The 17879-nt window shown below is 42.4% G+C and overlaps 1 pseudogene; it reads right to left on the bottom strand.

Moving 5' to 3' along the window:
* Positions 1 to 503: 503 nt before the first annotated feature.
* Positions 504 to 17879, bottom strand: part of LOC127440555 (NACHT, LRR and PYD domains-containing protein 3-like) — a 51308-nt pseudogene continuing 33932 nt past the window's right edge.

Genomic DNA, 17879 nt, shown 5'->3' with positions numbered 1-17879 from the left:
TCAGACTGATGAATATTTGTTTCGCGATTGGTTTGAAGAGGCCTTAAAATATGGTTCTGAAAAAGAAGGTTTTGCGCTATGAGATAATTGCTTACAGTTACGGGGTCCATCCTGACCACCACAGTTTGGACTACACAATGTGATGGATATTTGCACTTTGTGGGAGAAAAAGATGAAACTTTGTTCAAAATGTCCTGACTTTAGCAATCATTCTTGCTTTACTGTTTTATTAATAGATACTTTACAAATCCCTTAAGAGACAATGCAGTCCAACAGCAACCACACATTTTAATTAACTGTTGACCACCTCTCACAAGAAATTACAATATATACACTTATTTGACAAACTTTGTTAGATCATCTGTGTATGAATGTATAAGATGCGTTAGTGTGAGTGTCAGTGATGTGCTGGTGGTGAATGAGCTGTGCTGCAGGTAATGGATCATCAGCAGATCTCAGAAGGGTTTTAATGATGTGTATTAAATAAATTATAAATCAATAACTCACTGTAGTTTCTCCAGTTTACAGTGCGGATCCTCCAGTAGATCAGAGAGCAGCTTCACTCCTGAATCTCCTGGTATATTATAGTTCAGATTGAGTTCTTTCAGGTGTGAAGGGTTTGATGAAACTGGTGTCATCTGGTGTCAGGAGCACAACCTCTCCCTCAATGTCAGCAAGACAAAGGAGCTTGTAGTGGCTTCAGGAGAAGAGAAAGAGAACACAGCCCCATCACCATCAATGGAGCACCAGTGGAGAGAGTCAGCAGCTTCAAGTTCCTCTGTGTCCACATAACTGAGGCCATTGTGAAGAAGGCTCATCAGCGCCTCTTCTTCCTGAGACGGCTGAGGAAGTTTGGAATGAACCGCCACATCCTCACACAGTTATACACCAGCACTGTAGAGAGCATCCTGACTGGTTGCATCTCCGCCTGGTAAGGCAATAGCACTGCCCACAACCGCAAAGCCCTGCAAAGGGTGGTGCGAACTGCCAGACACATCATCGGAGATGAGCTTCCCTCCCTCCAGGACATATATACCAGGCAGTGTGTGAAAAAAGCTCGGAGGATCATCAGAGGCTCCAGCCACCCGAGCCATGGGCTGCTCTCACTGCTATCATCAGGCAGGCGGTATCGCAGCATCAGGACCTGCACCAGCCGACTTCATGACAGCTTCTTCCCCCAAGCAATCAGACTTTTGAACTCTTGATCTCTCACGATCGATATACATCAGCACTGCACTTTATTAATCTTATTATCTCACACTGGACTGTCATAAATTATATTCTCTCTTAACAACACACAGGCAACTGACTATCAACTGGCAGCCTGAATGTCAATACAGTGCAATACAACCTACTGTACATTTTATATATACTATATGTAGGGCTTTACTGGTTGTTTAGATCAGTGTTACTATAAGAAATAATTATTTCTGTAGTTATTAATCAATATTTAAATTAATTAATTGGATCTAACTCATTAAAACCTCATATAGGACTCCAGTAAATGTAGTGTGCTACGTTTAGGAGCAAGTTTGGTTATTAGCAATAATTAATAATTATCAAAGATAATTATTAATTATTAAAATCAATAGAACATTGATGAGAATCAATGTTAGCTTTTTTTTTAATCCTTTAAAATCAACACATCAATTGTTAACATCGATGAAACATTAAAATTAACACTAGCTTATTGATCATTCTAATTCAATCAAAGATAATTATCAATTATCAAAAATCAATAGAATATTAATAAGGATTAACATTGACAGGGCACCACCCTGAAATCAGGGACTAATAACCGAATATTAAAACAGTCTCAATATTAGATTGTTTTCTTAGGAAAATCGACATCCGAAGAATATCGATTTTCGAATAAAGAAACAATGAATGAAGGTTTGAATCCGAGCACTGACATCCCGTCAGCACGACACAGGCATATGCAAAACAAACCAAAACACTTCTCTTTGTAATATAAACAAAGTTTATTTATGCAGTAATATCAATTAATAATTAATACAATGCAGTCAATAAACTTCCGACTTACAACTACAAACTAAACAGTGATATGATTAGATATGGAAATAAAAATAATCCTATAACACAAGGTGTGTGTGTGACAGTGTGTGTGTGTGTGTGTCAGTGTGGTTAGTAAGAGAGAGAGAGAGAGAGAGAGAGAGAGAGAGATGATTAAGTGACAGCCCGAAAGCTGATTTCGCGATAGCTGGAGATAAAGCAGCCGTGTTCATCACTCAGAGATGCGGGGCTCGTAAAAGTCCCTTGTTATTTGACTCTTTAATGGATGAACTCAGTTGCTGTCTCACCCGCGATGGCGAAAATGCACAACAGTCCAATTTGGTTGGACTACAATACAGCAAAACAAATTCGTGATAATTAATACCCTGAGTATTAATAATGAGCGGACATGGCGGTCCGTAAACTGTACAAGCAAAAACCTTGAAACACAAGGATAACACGCTATAATATTCTATCTCTGCCCAGACATAAACCTCTTACTTGAATCGCATGAGGACACAGGTAGAATGTGTTTTCCTCCGTCCTTTAAATTTGACCCGGTTTCTTGAGGCTCGTGTGATGACTAGAGCCGTTTTCTCGCGCTGTCGGCGGCCGGTACGGCTGTTGATTCTCAGAGGGCGGTACGGCTGTTGATTCTCGGCGGGCTGGCGGAGAACTCAGAAATGTCGACTTGAAGATGGAAGAGAAATCTTTAATCTCTTCACTTCTGTAGGCCAACGGATGAAGATGCGAATTGCTCGGCGGTCTCCTTCGGATCCGTTAGAGTGTTTGGTTGAACACAGAGTAATCTCAACTCGTCCAGCGAGATGGAGATTGTATGGCTACAGTTTCAAGTCGGACATTACTTCCTTATGCCACGAGGTTACACCGGAGAGCAGCAAAAAGCTACGTCCGTATTCGGTGAACGAAGTCGCCGGAAGCCACTTTGGAAGCATTTCAGAATTATTTGAAGTCCTGATGATGTCATGTTTGAGGGACGTTCTGTTGTGTGCCTCATCCAATAGGAGTTGAGAGCTCGATCCTTTAGAAGGCAAGGCTTCATGGATCTGTAGTCTGTTTTGGACTCCCTTTGTTTGATTTTGGCGCGATTTTTATCAGTACAACATCTGACTTAAAAGGAGGGGGCTTGAGGAATGTTTTTTTTATGACTGTTAGGCCTGCCTTTGTCTTCTATCTGAATACATGAGGCCCAACATATATATACTATTTTTTATTGTATAATGTGTATTCTATTGTGTGTATTGTATACTGTACATTGTATGTTATTATTTGTATATTGTGTTGTGTGTAATTATGTGTATATTATATTTTAAATTGTGTTGTGTAAATCTGATGTTTAGCCATCTGGCCATCAATTTCCAGTGGCGGTGGAGGGGAGCCTTTGTCAGAAGTTTGAAGACGGCCAAGGCCAGCCGGTTTCAGCAACGAGACATGAATGTTGGGAGAAATACGATAATGAGCAGGAAGCTGGAGCTTTTACGTAACCTCATTAATTTGTCTAACAACTTTGAAAGGACCCACATACCTGGGGCTAAGTTTCTTGCAGGGAAGGTGGAGCCTGAGGTCCCGAGTCGACAGGCAAACTCTCTGATCAGGGTGAAGAACAGGAAATTTCCGACGACGGCGGTCCACCTGGATCTTCTGACGGCATTGGCTCTTTGCAGGAGTACATGGGCACTGTCCCATACCTGATTACTCCGTTGCATCCAAGAATCTATTGCAGGAAGATCCGACGGCTCTCCAGTCCAAGGAAAGAGAGGGGGTTGATAACCAAGAACAAAGGTGTAAGTCCTGTAGAGAGCTTTACAAGTGAGTTCTGGGCGTATTCGGCCCATGGCAAAAAACGACTCCAATCCTGCTGGTTGTTGCTACAGTATGTTCGCAAGTAGCGACCCACCTCCTGATTCAGCCGCTCTACCTGCCCATTAGATTGCAGATGATAGCCCGAGGTGAGACTGACATTGATTTAAAGGAGGTCAAAGAAATCCTTCCAAACCTGGGAGATGAACCGAGGCCCCCGATCGGAGACAATGTCCTCCGGAAGGCCAAAGAACCAAAACACGTACTGGAATAGAGCCTCAGCAGTTTCCAGGGTTGTAGGGAGCTTTCTGAGGGGAATATTGTGGCAGGCTTTAGAAAACCAACAAATTACAACCAGGATAGTAGTGTTACCTTGAGAGGGCAGCAGGTCAGTCAAGAAATCCACACCCAGATGGGACCATGGACGATGAGGAACAGGCAGAGGTTGGAGAAGCCCGGCAGGTAATTGTCATTATGGCTTAGACTGAGCACACACTGAACAGTTCTTAACAAAAGTAGAAACATCAGAAGAGAGTGATGGCCACCAGAATTTGTTCTTGATGAGCTGCTGGGTTCGATTCTCTCCAGGATGTCCTGACCACAAGGAACTGTGAACCCATTCCATAACGTGACTTCTCAGAACTGCTGGGACGAATGTCTTCCCCACCGGACATTGAGCTGGAGATGGCTCAGCCGCCTGTGCCTGTTGAATTTCTCTCATGATGTCCCATCGCACTGGAGTGACTGCCAGGGATGGAGCCAAAATAAGGTGTTGCCCTGGTGTTCTTAGAACCTGGGCGATAGGTAACAGAAAAGTTAAAACGAGAGAAAAACAGAGCCCACCTGGCTTAATGTGGGTTGAGTCTTTTAGCCCCCTGAATATACTCAATATTGCGATGGTCAGTGAGAACAATGAATGGATGCCATGCCCCCTCTAACCAGTGTCTCCATTCTTCGAATGCCACCTTCATGGCCAGTAGTTCCCAATTCCCCACATCATAGTTCCTTTCTGACGGAGTCAGTTTTCTGGAGAAGAAAGCACAAGGGAACAACTTAGGAGGGGAACCATGGCGCTGCGACAGAATTGCTCCTACTCCAGAGTCGGAAGCGTCGACTTCTAACACAAAAGGACAGTTAGGGTCAGGATGCTTGAGAATGGGTGCACTTGAAAATTGTGACTTTAACTTCTCAAAAGCTTGAGCTGCTACGAAATTCCAAGTAAGACTGTGTGGCTTACCATGAAGGAGAGATGTCAGGGGTGTAGCCACCATGCTAAAGTTTCTAATAAAATGTCTGTAGAAGTTGACAAACCCCAGAAATCATTGTAACTCCCTAACCACAATGGGTGTGGGCCACTCCGTCACCGCCCTGACCTTAGAAGAATCCATACAAGCACCATCGATGCTTAACACATAAACCAGAAATTAAATGGTAGAGGCATGAATCTCACACTTCTCAGCCTTCACGAAGAGGTGATTATCAGCCAGTCGTTGCAGAACCTGATGAACCTGTTGCACATGGACTTCCAATGAGGGGGAATAAACCAGAATATCATCAGTATAGACAATCACACACTTATTGATCATGTCCTTGAAGATTTCATTCATGAATGACTGGAATACCGACGGCACATTGGAAAGTCCGAACGGCATAACCTGATATTCAAAATGTCCAGCGTGGGTGATGAACACTGTCTTCCACTCGTCTCTCTCACGGATACAAATCAGATTGTAGGCGCTGCGTAAGTCCAGTTTAGAAAAAATGCATGCTTCACATATCTGTTCTAGGGCCGAGGGAACTATATAGAACTATATACTATGCCCATGCATCGATAGTCGATGCATGGGCATAGTGTCCCATCCTTCTTCTCCACAAAGAAAAAACCTGAGGCCGCAGGAGAAGTAGACGGCCGTATGTGACCCAGCCTCAGTGCCTCCTTCAAATATTCCTTCATGGCTTTAGTCTCAGGAATTGATAAGGGACAGATCCTCCTTTTGAGCGGTAATGTGCCTGGTAGCAGGTTAATAGCACAGTCCTGAGGATGATGTGGTGGAAGAGCTGAAGCTTTGACTTTGCTAAACACATGTGGCGGAATGATCTGCCCCTCCAGCTCGTCATCGACGTCCCGCCTCTTAGGGCCGCCCTTCAGCCCTTCAGGGAGTTGGGCAGGAGAGCGAGAAAAGCCTCGTTCTGACAGCGGTGAATGAAGCACACCTGATGTGAATAATGCTTCATCACCACTGTCTTTAAAATGCAGAGCGCACCTCTTCTTGGGGAGCCAGCTTCAAATCTCCATGTTTACACACACTGGCATCCTCGCACGCCCAGGACCAGAGCTGGGAGGGTTCGGATGAGTTGATGCACCACTGGACCCGCTCCTCGGACCCCCCGGGGGCCGATTAGATGAGTCGCCAGGGGAGAACTGCACACGTTGTGGCCGACGGGCTAGAGGCTGGGCCGCCTACCCCTCTTACCTGCCACGGGCCTGGGAAGACAGGCCACCAAGGACACTGCCGCCCCTCACACCATGGAACCTGGAGGGGAGCGTGTGAGGCCGATGGACCCTGCTCATGCCTGGGCCATTCCATGGACACTACCCCAACCTTCACGGAGCCCCATCTCACCGTGAGAATGCCAGATTCCCCCTTTGTTATGAACACGATTCCCCCTGGACACTTTATTATCCCCTTTATGGACATTTTACTTTTATTATTATTTCCAATAAATACCTCTTCGAGGCTTGATGCCACACCCACTGTGTCTGTCTCTTGCTCACCCCGCCACACACAGTATGCAGGTCATGATAAACTGAAGGCACAGAATCAGGAAAAATCTTCTCGGATGATTGCATCTTAGAAGAACAACAGATGAGGGGGCGTATGGATGTGATGCAGGTATTATGGCAAAGTGAAATCCATTTCAAAATCGAACCCTCCTTCCAAGAGATGATGGGGTCATGATGAGTTAGCCAGATGAAACCCAGAACTAATGGATTTGTAGGTGACTCTGTGATAAATAGTTGGATCTCCTCATGATGCAGAGCTCCAATCTGAATATTCACGGGTTTGGTGACCTCTTGTACAGCACCCGTCCCCAGTGGCCATCCATCTAACGCTGTAATACACAGAGGTGGAACACAAGGTGCAGTATCGATGGATAATTTTTCCACTAAAGCAGCATCAATAAAGTTACCAGCAGATCCTGAGTCAATTAATGCCTGCACAGAAACATGACGTGTTTCAAAAGATAGAATAGCAGACACCAGGAAACTACTGTTATTGATTTGACTCACCGGCGTGCTGCGGGAGGACTTAGGAGGAAGTCTGGTGCATGCAAATAGGTAATGGCCCGCATCACCGCAGTAGATACATAGACCTTTACGCAGCCGGCGTCGACTCTCGTCCGGCATGAGCCGGGTGCGTGAAATCTGCATTGGCTCTACACCAAGAGCGTCACTAGGCATTGCAGGAGTGAAATCCGTAGATAACGTCACCAGAGTACGTGTACGGATGAGATTATCAATCTTGACGGAAAGCTGAATAAATTGTTCCAGAGTTAACTGCTCGTTCCAACTGGCTAACTCAGTTTGGAGAGTGTGCGACAAGCCACGCCGATAAATGGTTTTCAATGGGCCATCTGCCTACCAGACTGTGTTGCTAGGGTGCGGAAAGTCAATGCAAAATCTGAGGCTGTAGCATTACCTTGTTTAAAATTCAACAGCCGGTCCTCCACGCTTATTCCTCTCTCAGGGTGTTCAAATACAGCTTTAAAGCATGACAAAATATTTTCCAATTATGAGTGAACAGAAACATCACTATCCCAAACAGCGTGTGCCCAATCAAGTGCTTTTCCTTGAAGTAAAGAAATGATTAGCGCTACTTTAGCTTCCTCATTAGCGAACGCTAGTGGTTGCTGAGCAACATACAATGAGCACTGAAGCAGAAAACCCCGACATCAACACAGTGATCCATCAAACTTCTCCGGCAGTGCAAGACACGTGTTAACAGTGATAGGGAAGGAAGCAGGCGCACTCACTGGAACAGACTCAGAAGCCGCTGGAGCCATGGGGCTTCGCTGGTGAAGATGACTCAATACTTCGTCCATTGCTGCGGATAGATGGTTGATCTGGTGTTGATGCTCGGCTAAAATGGTGGCCTGAGACGTGAGCGTGGAGTGTGTTCTTGACTCCGCTGGATCTGAGGTAGGTGAAGTATTCTGTAATGGTACAGAATTGGAAGACTCAGGTAGATCCATATGCAGTGTCGTTTATTAAAAGAGCAGGCAAAACAGCGTAGATATTGCAGGCAAGGTTCAAAACAAGTAGACAAACAAACGATGCAGATAATCCAAAAAGAGTAGCAACTGTTGACACTGGAGTACAAGGCAAGGCTCAGACACGGAATAAATCAGGCATATAGTAAATGCTCGGAACTGCAATCGAATGGAAAGACAATATTTGCAATAATACAACAAACAAGGCGTCCTTAAATAGAGTCCCAAATGAGCAGATAATGAGACACAGCTGTACAGGAAACAGACCTCAAAACTCAGGTGATGCAGAACTCTTGTGGTGGGAAGTGGAATTAACAAGTTCCCGAGTAGACATAAAAGTTACACAAATGGACACACACACACATAACATTTTACTGAAATCGCTAATAATTTTACATTTTAAGATTCAGCATAATATCTGTAAACTCTAAAGTATGAAATCTAATTACACACACACACACTCACTCACTCACAGAGGATATTCTTACTGTAGTGTCTCCAATTTACAGTTTGTATTTTTCAGTCCAGCAGAGAGCAGCTTCACTCCTGAATCCTGTAGTTTATTGTCACTCAGGTTCAGATCTCTCAGACTTGAGGAGTTTGAACTGAGAACTGAGGCCAGTGATGAACAACTTTACTCTGTCAGATTACAGTAACTCAGACTGAGAAAGAAATGACAAGATAACAGTGTGTTAAACTATATGTTTTAGTGAAGGTATCTCAGTACAGCTGTCAGCATCACTCTGAAACTCACATCCCTCAGATATCAACAAAACAAGAGCAAATGGATGTGCAATGAGAATCAGCTGGTGGGAATGAAGGTTCATCAACATTAAGATGAAACATGACAGTAGCTCAGTGAGGTAGAAGTTGACTTTTCCACTCATACAGTCAGTTCTCTGGTGTAATTGAGCAAACTGCATCTTATTCACAAACCACCTGCAATCCAGTTTAAACAGGTACTATGTGCACTGGAGTGAGTATTTAAGTTAAGTCAATGTCATTCTTGTCAGTTCAAACACACCTGATGATTGAAAGAATGAGTTCAATGGCATTTGAATAACCATGAAACAGGACAGTGAGAAACAGTCGATGAGAAAATAATATTAATATACAAACAAAACAATAGACACAAACATTTAACTGAAATCACTATACTTTTATGTTTTAAGGGTCTACAGAAATGCTATAAACTCTAATGTATGAAATCTCATTACTAGTTGATATTTGAAATTAGAGTCTTTATAATTATTACACAATATTTTATATCATATTAACTAATAATAAAATAACAACATCACTCACTGAAGTTTCTCCAGTTTACAGTTTGGATCCTCCAGTAAATCAGAGTGCAGCTTCACTCCTGAATCTCCTTGTTTATTATCATTCAGATTGAGTTCTTTCAGGTGTGAAGGGTTTGATCTCAGAGCTGAAGCCAGAGCAGCACAACCTTCATCTCCAATACTGCATTGATACAGACTGTAGAGAGAAGAAGAAAAACTCCTCACACTCACAGCTCTGCACATACTGTTCATACATTCAACAGGAAAAATGAAGTCATTAGTTATATGTGTAACTAATTTGTCTGATTATAAATGAGAAAGACAATTATAAAGTGATAAGTATTGATGATAAGTATTGATAAGTATCATATAATCATTTACAGATAATAAACTCTGGTGTTGAATATGAAACCTTTTTCCTACTACAGAGTAAAATAGAATTAAAATCAGAACTAGTGATGCCCGAATGAATCTTTTGAGCCGGTTCTTTAAATGAATTGCTTAAACAGGTTAACAGTCTTAATTGTTTCGTGATTCTCTCAGAATTGTTCAGAGAAGTTCTTCAGTAAGTTAATCATCTGCGTGTGCAGCTTGTGAACGACTCTGAACTGCAGGTAAAGACATTTTCAAACCAAGAGTATCAAAACACTAACAGTGCATGAATGCATAAACTATCATAAATGCCATGTTTTTGTGGACATGTACCTTACAGTATCATGAAAATAACATGTAAATATCATGGTATATATTAAAATATCATGCTATTAGCATCACTGTACCACAATACCATCACAGCATGTCATTGTGAAAAACTTTAACTAGTAAGTTCCTGTGAATACTGTAAGTCTAGAGATGATTTGTAGCCCACAGTTACATTAATGCTACACAATGAACTCAAATATAAAAATGAATATATTAAATATAGAAAGTCACATGTTTTGGTGCTGTTCTAAACAACAACAACAAAAAAGTGACTTTTTCATGTTTTTAAAAATCTGTCTACAGTCAAATGTTGATCACACACACACACACACACACACACAAATACACACTCACAGTTGGTGCAGCTATCATTATGAGGACTCTCCATAGACATAATGATTTTTATACTGTACGAACTATAGATTCTATCCCCTAACCCTACCCCTAAACCTAACCCTCACAAAAAATTTTCAGCATTTTTACATTTTCAATAAAACATCATACAACAACATTTGAATTATGGGGACACTAGAAATGTCCTCATAAACCACATTTATAGTATAATACCCTTGTAATTACCAGTTTGTAACCTAGAAAAAGTCCTCGTAAACCACTTAAACCTGCCCACACACACACACACACACACTCACAGACACACACACACAAACACACACTCACAAACACACACACACTCACACATTCTCTCTCTCTCACACACACACACAAACACACATGTTGGGTTTTCATATTTTATGAGGACTCTCCATAAACATAATGGTTTTTATATTGTACAAACTTTATATTCTATCCCCTAACCCTACCCCTAAACCTAACCCTCACAGAAACATTTCTGCATTTTTACATTTTCAAAAAACATCATTTAGTATGATTTATAAGCTGGTTTCCTCATGGGGACAGACTGATCGTCCCCACAACATCAAAAATTTCAGGTTTTACTATCCTTGTTGGGACATTTGTTCCCCACAACGTAGGCAATACCTGGACACACACACACACACACACACTCATACACACACTCACTCACACACACACACACACACACAAACACACTCACAAACAAACACACACTCTCTCTCGCTCTCTCTCTCTCTCTCTCTCTCACACACACACACTCACACTCTCTCTCTCTCTCTCACACACAGTGAAAATCAGTATCCACTTCTGTCCTCTCATGAGTCTGTAATAAGAGCTTGTGTTTGTGATTCTTTATAATTAAAGCTGATTTGTCCTATTAAATAAAAAAATGTATATATACAGTATATATATATATATATATATATATATATATATATATATATATATATATATAACATACATACATACATACACTACCAGTCAGAAGTTTTGAAACACTTCACTGAAATGTTTCTCATGATCTTAAAAATCTTTTGATCTGAAGGCGTATGCTTAATTGTTTGAAATTAGTTTTGTAGACAAAAATATAATTGTGCCACAATATTAATTTTTTTCATTACAAAACTAAAATGAAATAAAAAAAATATATAAAAGTTTTTGAAATTGATGACTTGGACCAAATAATAAAGAAAAGAAGCCAATAAGTGCCCAGCATAGATGAGAACTCCTTCAGTACTGTTTAAAAAGCATCCCAGGGTGATACCTCAAGAAGTTGGTTGAGAAAATGTCAAGAGTACATGTCTGCAAATTCTAGGCAAAGGGTGACTACTTTGAAGATGCTAAAATATAACACAGTTTTGATTTATTTTGAATTTTGTCTAGTCACAACATAATTCCCATAGTTCCATTTATGTTATTCCATAGTTTTGATGACTTTACTAGTATTCTAAAATGTGAAGAAAAAAAATTATAATAAAGAATAAGTGTTTCAAAACTTTTGACTGGTAGTGTGTGTATATATATATATATATATATATATATATATATATATATATATATATATATATACTGTATATAGATTTATATATACCGTATACAGATTTATACTTTAATCTGCATTCTTTGTATTATTTATAATTAAAAAATTATAATTATGAAAGGTAAGTAAATGTATTAGTGGGTCAAGTCAAGAAAAGAAGAAAGTACTTTGTCCATTAGATGCCAATATTAATACCACATATTAAGGTATAAAAAATACAGAATAATCAAGTGAAAGACAAAGCTGTAGGACGCAGGGACTAAAAACAAAATGTTTTCATTTCGTTCGTTCTGAGAAAAAACTCTATTTTTTTCCCATTCCGGTTCAGAAGTTCCACAGACTCCTTTCCAAATGGTAACCGGTTAGAACAAAATAAAATAAAGTTCTTTTTTAAATTACAGTACTCTGCGCAAAATACAAATTTCAGCATTGCCAGATCTCACAATAGAAGCAAGCAATCTGGTCTGGAAAAACAGGCTCAAAATATGCCACTTGCCTCAAAATAAACAAAAAATGAGCGATTTATCACAATAGAAATCGTAACAAACATACAGTTCATTAATAGTTAAGTGTTCATTAATATTTTAATGAACAATCTGTTTCTGAGTCAAAACCCAGCAGCATCAAATCTGTATTAATGCATCATATCAATAACAATAATTCAGTGAAGACTTGGAAACAACTGAGAAAAGTACTTTTTACATCTAATAATGTTTTCCTTGTATATGAATTTGCTGTTCATGTATATGTAGTAATTATACATAGTTGTTAAAAAGGTCTTCATTCACAGAATGTGACATCCACTATGGGCAATTAGGCAAATAAGTGTGTGATGCAGCAGTTTCCTGCAGCATCAAAGCACATTTCATTTTTTCTGGCAACATGAAGTGGTGTAACTCCAAAAATTTACTGTGATGAACCCTTTAGCTTTTAGTTTCATGAAAAAATTATCAGAACAAAATTAACCGGTTATAACCAGTTTCCAACATTTAAAAATAATGTTTTCACTCTGGAACAACTGAAAATCACTATGTTGTAGTTTTCAGTTACGTTCTGCTAAAAATTTCATTCATTTTCGTTTTTCGTTTTTATCCTTGAACCGATTTAGTCCCTGGTAGGATGAACAGGCATAACATTTCTTCCCTGGATGTTATAAAAAAGCGTCCGGCCGGGATTTCTAAATTTGCGAAAATGTCCGGGATTCGGCTTTAGTTGCATTATGATGTGCATCTGGTCTAATACTTCATTGTGTGTGCGCGCATATTTGCATTGCTTTAACCCCTCTTTCTAAGTCCCGCCTTCTCGCACACCAATTGGTCAATTATAAGAGGCTTGGAGCAACTATTGGCCAAATTCCTGCCTGTCAATCTCTCCGTGAACGTGCGAAGCGCTGTTGTGTTCGGCATCAAACAGTTGCTTGACAGTAGAAACAAATGACAACTTGAGTGGAAACAATGCCCAAACGAAAGTGCAAATTTACAGAAGATTTGCACAAAAAATTCCCATGCTCCCCAAAGGTGGAGTTGGGGAGGTGGAGGGATGCTGTAAACAGCTGAGACCGAAGAGAGGTAAACAGCTGCTTATATACTCTGGCTGTTAATTGAAAGATTAGATGGACTCGGTCCTCCCAAACTTATGTTTAGGGACTTCATTTCATAAGTTCTTTTGCCCAGATAATCTTTAAGCTATTAAGGTTAAACTTATTTGGCTTGCTGTCCACAAAGGAGGGGATCAATGAAGCAGCTTCAACTCAAGCTCTGAAGTCTCCCCCAAAAAGTTGCAAGAGGATTTTAGGACAGCAAGTTGGATGCTTAGAGGTTGAATTGATGTAGATGGTCATTAGGCTTGGTAATATGAAGAACCCCCCCAAAAGAGTGAATTGATAGGGATGAAGATATATGATGAAGGATGGTGGTTGCCTAGTTTCTGCGGGAGCTGTGAGTGGGGCAACTGTTGTGCATTGGCGGTAGTTATTGTGGGAGTTTCCATTTGCGGGGGAGCTGTATAGAGTTTTTTAATACTGGGACACATTACGCTCCTGCATTTTTTTCTGTTTGTATATGGGAGCGAGTACTGCAGTGGCAATGTCAACTGGGGATGCATCAGTTTGAAAGGCTAATACATCTCACCGCTGTGTTTATTGACCTGGAGTCGTTAGCAGGCATTGCTGCTGCTTAGGCTGGACCGACATCTCCCTACTATTTCCACCATGTGGAGCTGTGAGTTGGGTACTGCTGCGGCAGTATAATTTTGAAAGGGGCTCCGGCTGGAGCTACATTTGGAAAGCATGTCCCAGCGATGCGTTTGCGGCAAAAGCTGTGACTGAGGTACTGCTGCAGCAGTGTGAAAGGCAGGAAGCACAAGGGGCTGCATTAGGATTTCGGAAGCTTAGTGCTGGGACGCATCTCGCTGCTGCGTTTATCGACCAAGAGTCATGAGCGAGCACTGCTGCAGCAGTGACACTCTGAAAATGCTCCTGCAGGAGCAGCGTTTGGATTGGAGTGTTTAAAGTAGCTGGAGTATGACCTGCCACAGCATCCATGACATGGAGCCCATAAGTCAAAAGTGCATGAGCTCTCAAATGTCACAGACGGGGAAGGAGGTCCTCGTCCCCAGTGGAGAGGCTGAACGATATCTGAAGCAAAACCTCCCAGTATCAGAAGGAGGGAGCCTACGGTATATAGATAAGATGCAGAGCTACAATCCTTCCGACGCAAGGGCCTGGATTGCATAAGGAGAACGGGATCCCGCTGCGCTTTGTGGACAAACAAATCCTGGTACCTCCAGCCCACTGTTCAGATAGGAGAGCCCACACTGCGATCCGAATGGGAGATCCCTCATGGTCGAGAACATGAAGGTCACTCTGCGATTCAGAAGGGGATAGCCCCCACAGCGCCTGAACGAAGGGCTCACATTGCGATTCGAACAGGAGAGCTCCCGCTGCGCTACGAAAGGGAGAGCCCCTGATATATAAATGGGAAAGCTCACTCTGCGATCGAACGGGGGAGCCCACACTGCAATTCAAATGGGAGAGCCCGTGTTGCATCTGGTCAGGAGGGCCCACACGGTGATTCGAATGGGAGAGTCCACACCAGGCGTGGTAGCTCCAGATGGATACGAGCCCAGCGGGGCTAGGTTAGCATCGAGGTGTGTAATAGTAGGGAGGCATGGCCTGAGCCTAAAAAGATGTGAGTGTTCGGTGTGCTTGTCTGATGTGATGGAGGTTGGATCGAATGTATGTTTCGAAAGGTGTGGGATGACCACCAACCGAGCATTTTAATTTGGTGCTCAGATAGACCTTTCTGGGCGGCTGAAGTAGTGCCCCCTATGCGGAAGGAATGGGAAGAGAAATGTTTGGTAGGAATGCCGGCTCTGTTGAGGATAATTTTTAGATTCTTTTGAAACCAATGTCTAGATGCAGGGAGGTTTTTGTCATCAACAAATAGAGGGTCGAGCGGAGAGGTGATTTGGGAGTTTCTCTGGAGTAGAAAAAAGGCCAGGGGCTGGTATGGCTGAATGGGGGTTGGCAGATTGAAAATGAAAACTGAATGGCCGTGTTTCAATTGATCAGTTTTACTCTGTTTAATGTAGAAACGGATTGTGTCATGGTTTAAGAATTGAAGGTCGGAGAAGGTGGGGTGGATGGCTGGGTTGAAGGTAGAGTTGATGGTGAGTTCTGAGACTCTGAGGAAGCAGAAGAAAGCCAAACTGAACATGGAATCTGGGGTTCTTGTTTTGTTGGGGGAAAATAGACCGGAGCAAAGAGTAACAGACAGTAAGGTATTTTGTTAGGATGTCGATGGTTAGTGGTTGTCTGGTGTCCGGAAGGTTGGGATTCATTTTATGTAAACCCTTGATAAGGAGAGCTATCTGGGGTTTTGTAATGGAAGGGCATTGTTGGCCGTGGATGAGTTTAAAGAAGAAATGTATGCCGCTGAGGTAAACTTTCATTATTCTTGGCTGAATTGATTTGGTATTATGGAGGTGGGATATGACAGAGGATATGGAGAGCAGGGTAAAAGCTAGAAAAACTAAGTTGTATGCTCTGTGGAAGTTTTTTTGAAGGAACTCCAAGCTGTCCAGTAAGTTTGGAGTGTTCTGGGAGAGATGGCTTTTAGTATTGAACCCATAGATAGGGTGTGGAGTTGTCTAAGAGGGTGGTCTACATGAACTAGATTTTGGTAAACTGCATTGAAGCAGCCGGCTGACGGAGGCAGCCTCACGCAAGGGCCTGCTTTGGGTGGAAGGTTCAGATGAAGGACATTTATGCAGCTATAGGGGCTGTACCATTGATATATTACATCTAATCAGCCAGTTTATGGAGGAAGCCTCACGTAAGGGCCCGATCTGGGTGGAAGGTTTAGATTAAAGGACATGTGTACGACAACAGGGAGTTGTACCACAGGTATACTGTCAGATCAACTCACTTGCAGCAGTAGCCTCATTTGATGGTCTACCCAGAGACAGGGAAATATGGTGCTTGAAATGAACAGGAAGAGATGGTGACTGCAGCTGTAATGCACGTTACAGCTGCTGTGAAGAAAAGACAAAGAGCTTTAGCGGAAGCATGCTAAAACACTGCTGCGGCAGTAGAGCAAACTGAGCCTCCTGCAAGAGCAGAGTTAAGGCAGTGCAGTGGCAGTGAAGTAGAGGAGATAGAATAGTAAAAAAAGGGGGGGGGGGAGCTCCTGTGGGAGCGGAGTTTAAACTACTGCTGCGGTAGTGAATTGAATATCTGGGGGCATAGTGAAGGAGCTCCTGTGGGAGCGCTGCTGTGTTTCCATTGCTGTAGATGCACTGTTATAAAAGTATGGAACTTAGACTTTGAAAGTGCCTGTGGAGAGAATAGAAATAACTCTGTGTACGTACCTGTAAAGGAAGCAAAATGAAAACATAACTTTATTACATTTGTCATGTCAGGGCACTACTGTTGCAGTATCAAAATCGAAAGGAGTACTGCTGTGGTGGTATTGAGCATAGGCAGGAGCTGCTGTGGCAGTATCGAGCGTGGTTGGGCGCTGTGGCACAGTATCAAATGTGGCCGGCAGAATCAATTGAGGCACACATGGTTTTACTACATTTACACACGACTGTAAGGAAAGCACAAGGTAATTTTGGAGGTTATATCAGGCTCTATTTATTATGTGTAGGGCTCATTTTAATCGTGAGCAAAAGAAATACCAATGCGAAGGCTGACGGGAAATGCTAAAGGCTCCTAAGATTACTGCACCACCACTGCACTCGAACGGGAGAGCTCATACAGCGTTTCGGACGGGAGAGCCCACAGAGTGAATTACGTGAAATCTCACCCTGCATTCGAATGGGAGAGCCCACCCTGCGATTCGAACGGGAGAGCCTGCAACCAATGTGCTGAGGCACACACTGCATTCGAACGGGAGAGCCCACACTGCAATTCGAAAGGGAGAGCCTGCATAGCATTCGAATGGGAGGACCCACACTGCGATTCAGAACAGGAGAACCTGTGGCCAAATTGCATAGGCTCACACTGCGTCCAAACACGAGAACCCGCACAGCGTTTGAATGGCGGGTGGCGCAGAGTAAAGAACCTTGCCGAATTGCGGTTTGCAGTGGGTATATATTTATGAGCTATGCACCTAGGCTTTTATAAGAGGAAACAGGAAACATGGTTGCAGTGTCGTGGGAGATTTAGAGGCACGGCCTGAAAGGTTCCGCAGTTGCAGCACCTGGAAAGCACATTTGCGTTGCTTTGCAGTGTCATGGGAGTTATTCCCCAGTGCTTGCACTCTCCTGTGTTGTTTACGTTCCCTATCTGTCACTCAGGACCTGAAGGTTTACATCGTCCCTGACAGCTAAAGCCTATGGTGCTGCTGGACAAGCCGCCTCCGCCCTGC

The sequence above is a fragment of the Myxocyprinus asiaticus genome, chromosome 5, assembly GCF_019703515.2.
Source record: "Myxocyprinus asiaticus isolate MX2 ecotype Aquarium Trade chromosome 5, UBuf_Myxa_2, whole genome shotgun sequence".
NCBI classification, from domain to species: Eukaryota; Metazoa; Chordata; class Actinopteri; order Cypriniformes; family Catostomidae; genus Myxocyprinus; species Myxocyprinus asiaticus.
The sequence above is the reverse complement of the archived record's forward strand: the minus strand, read 5'-3'. Positions and strand labels throughout refer to the sequence as shown.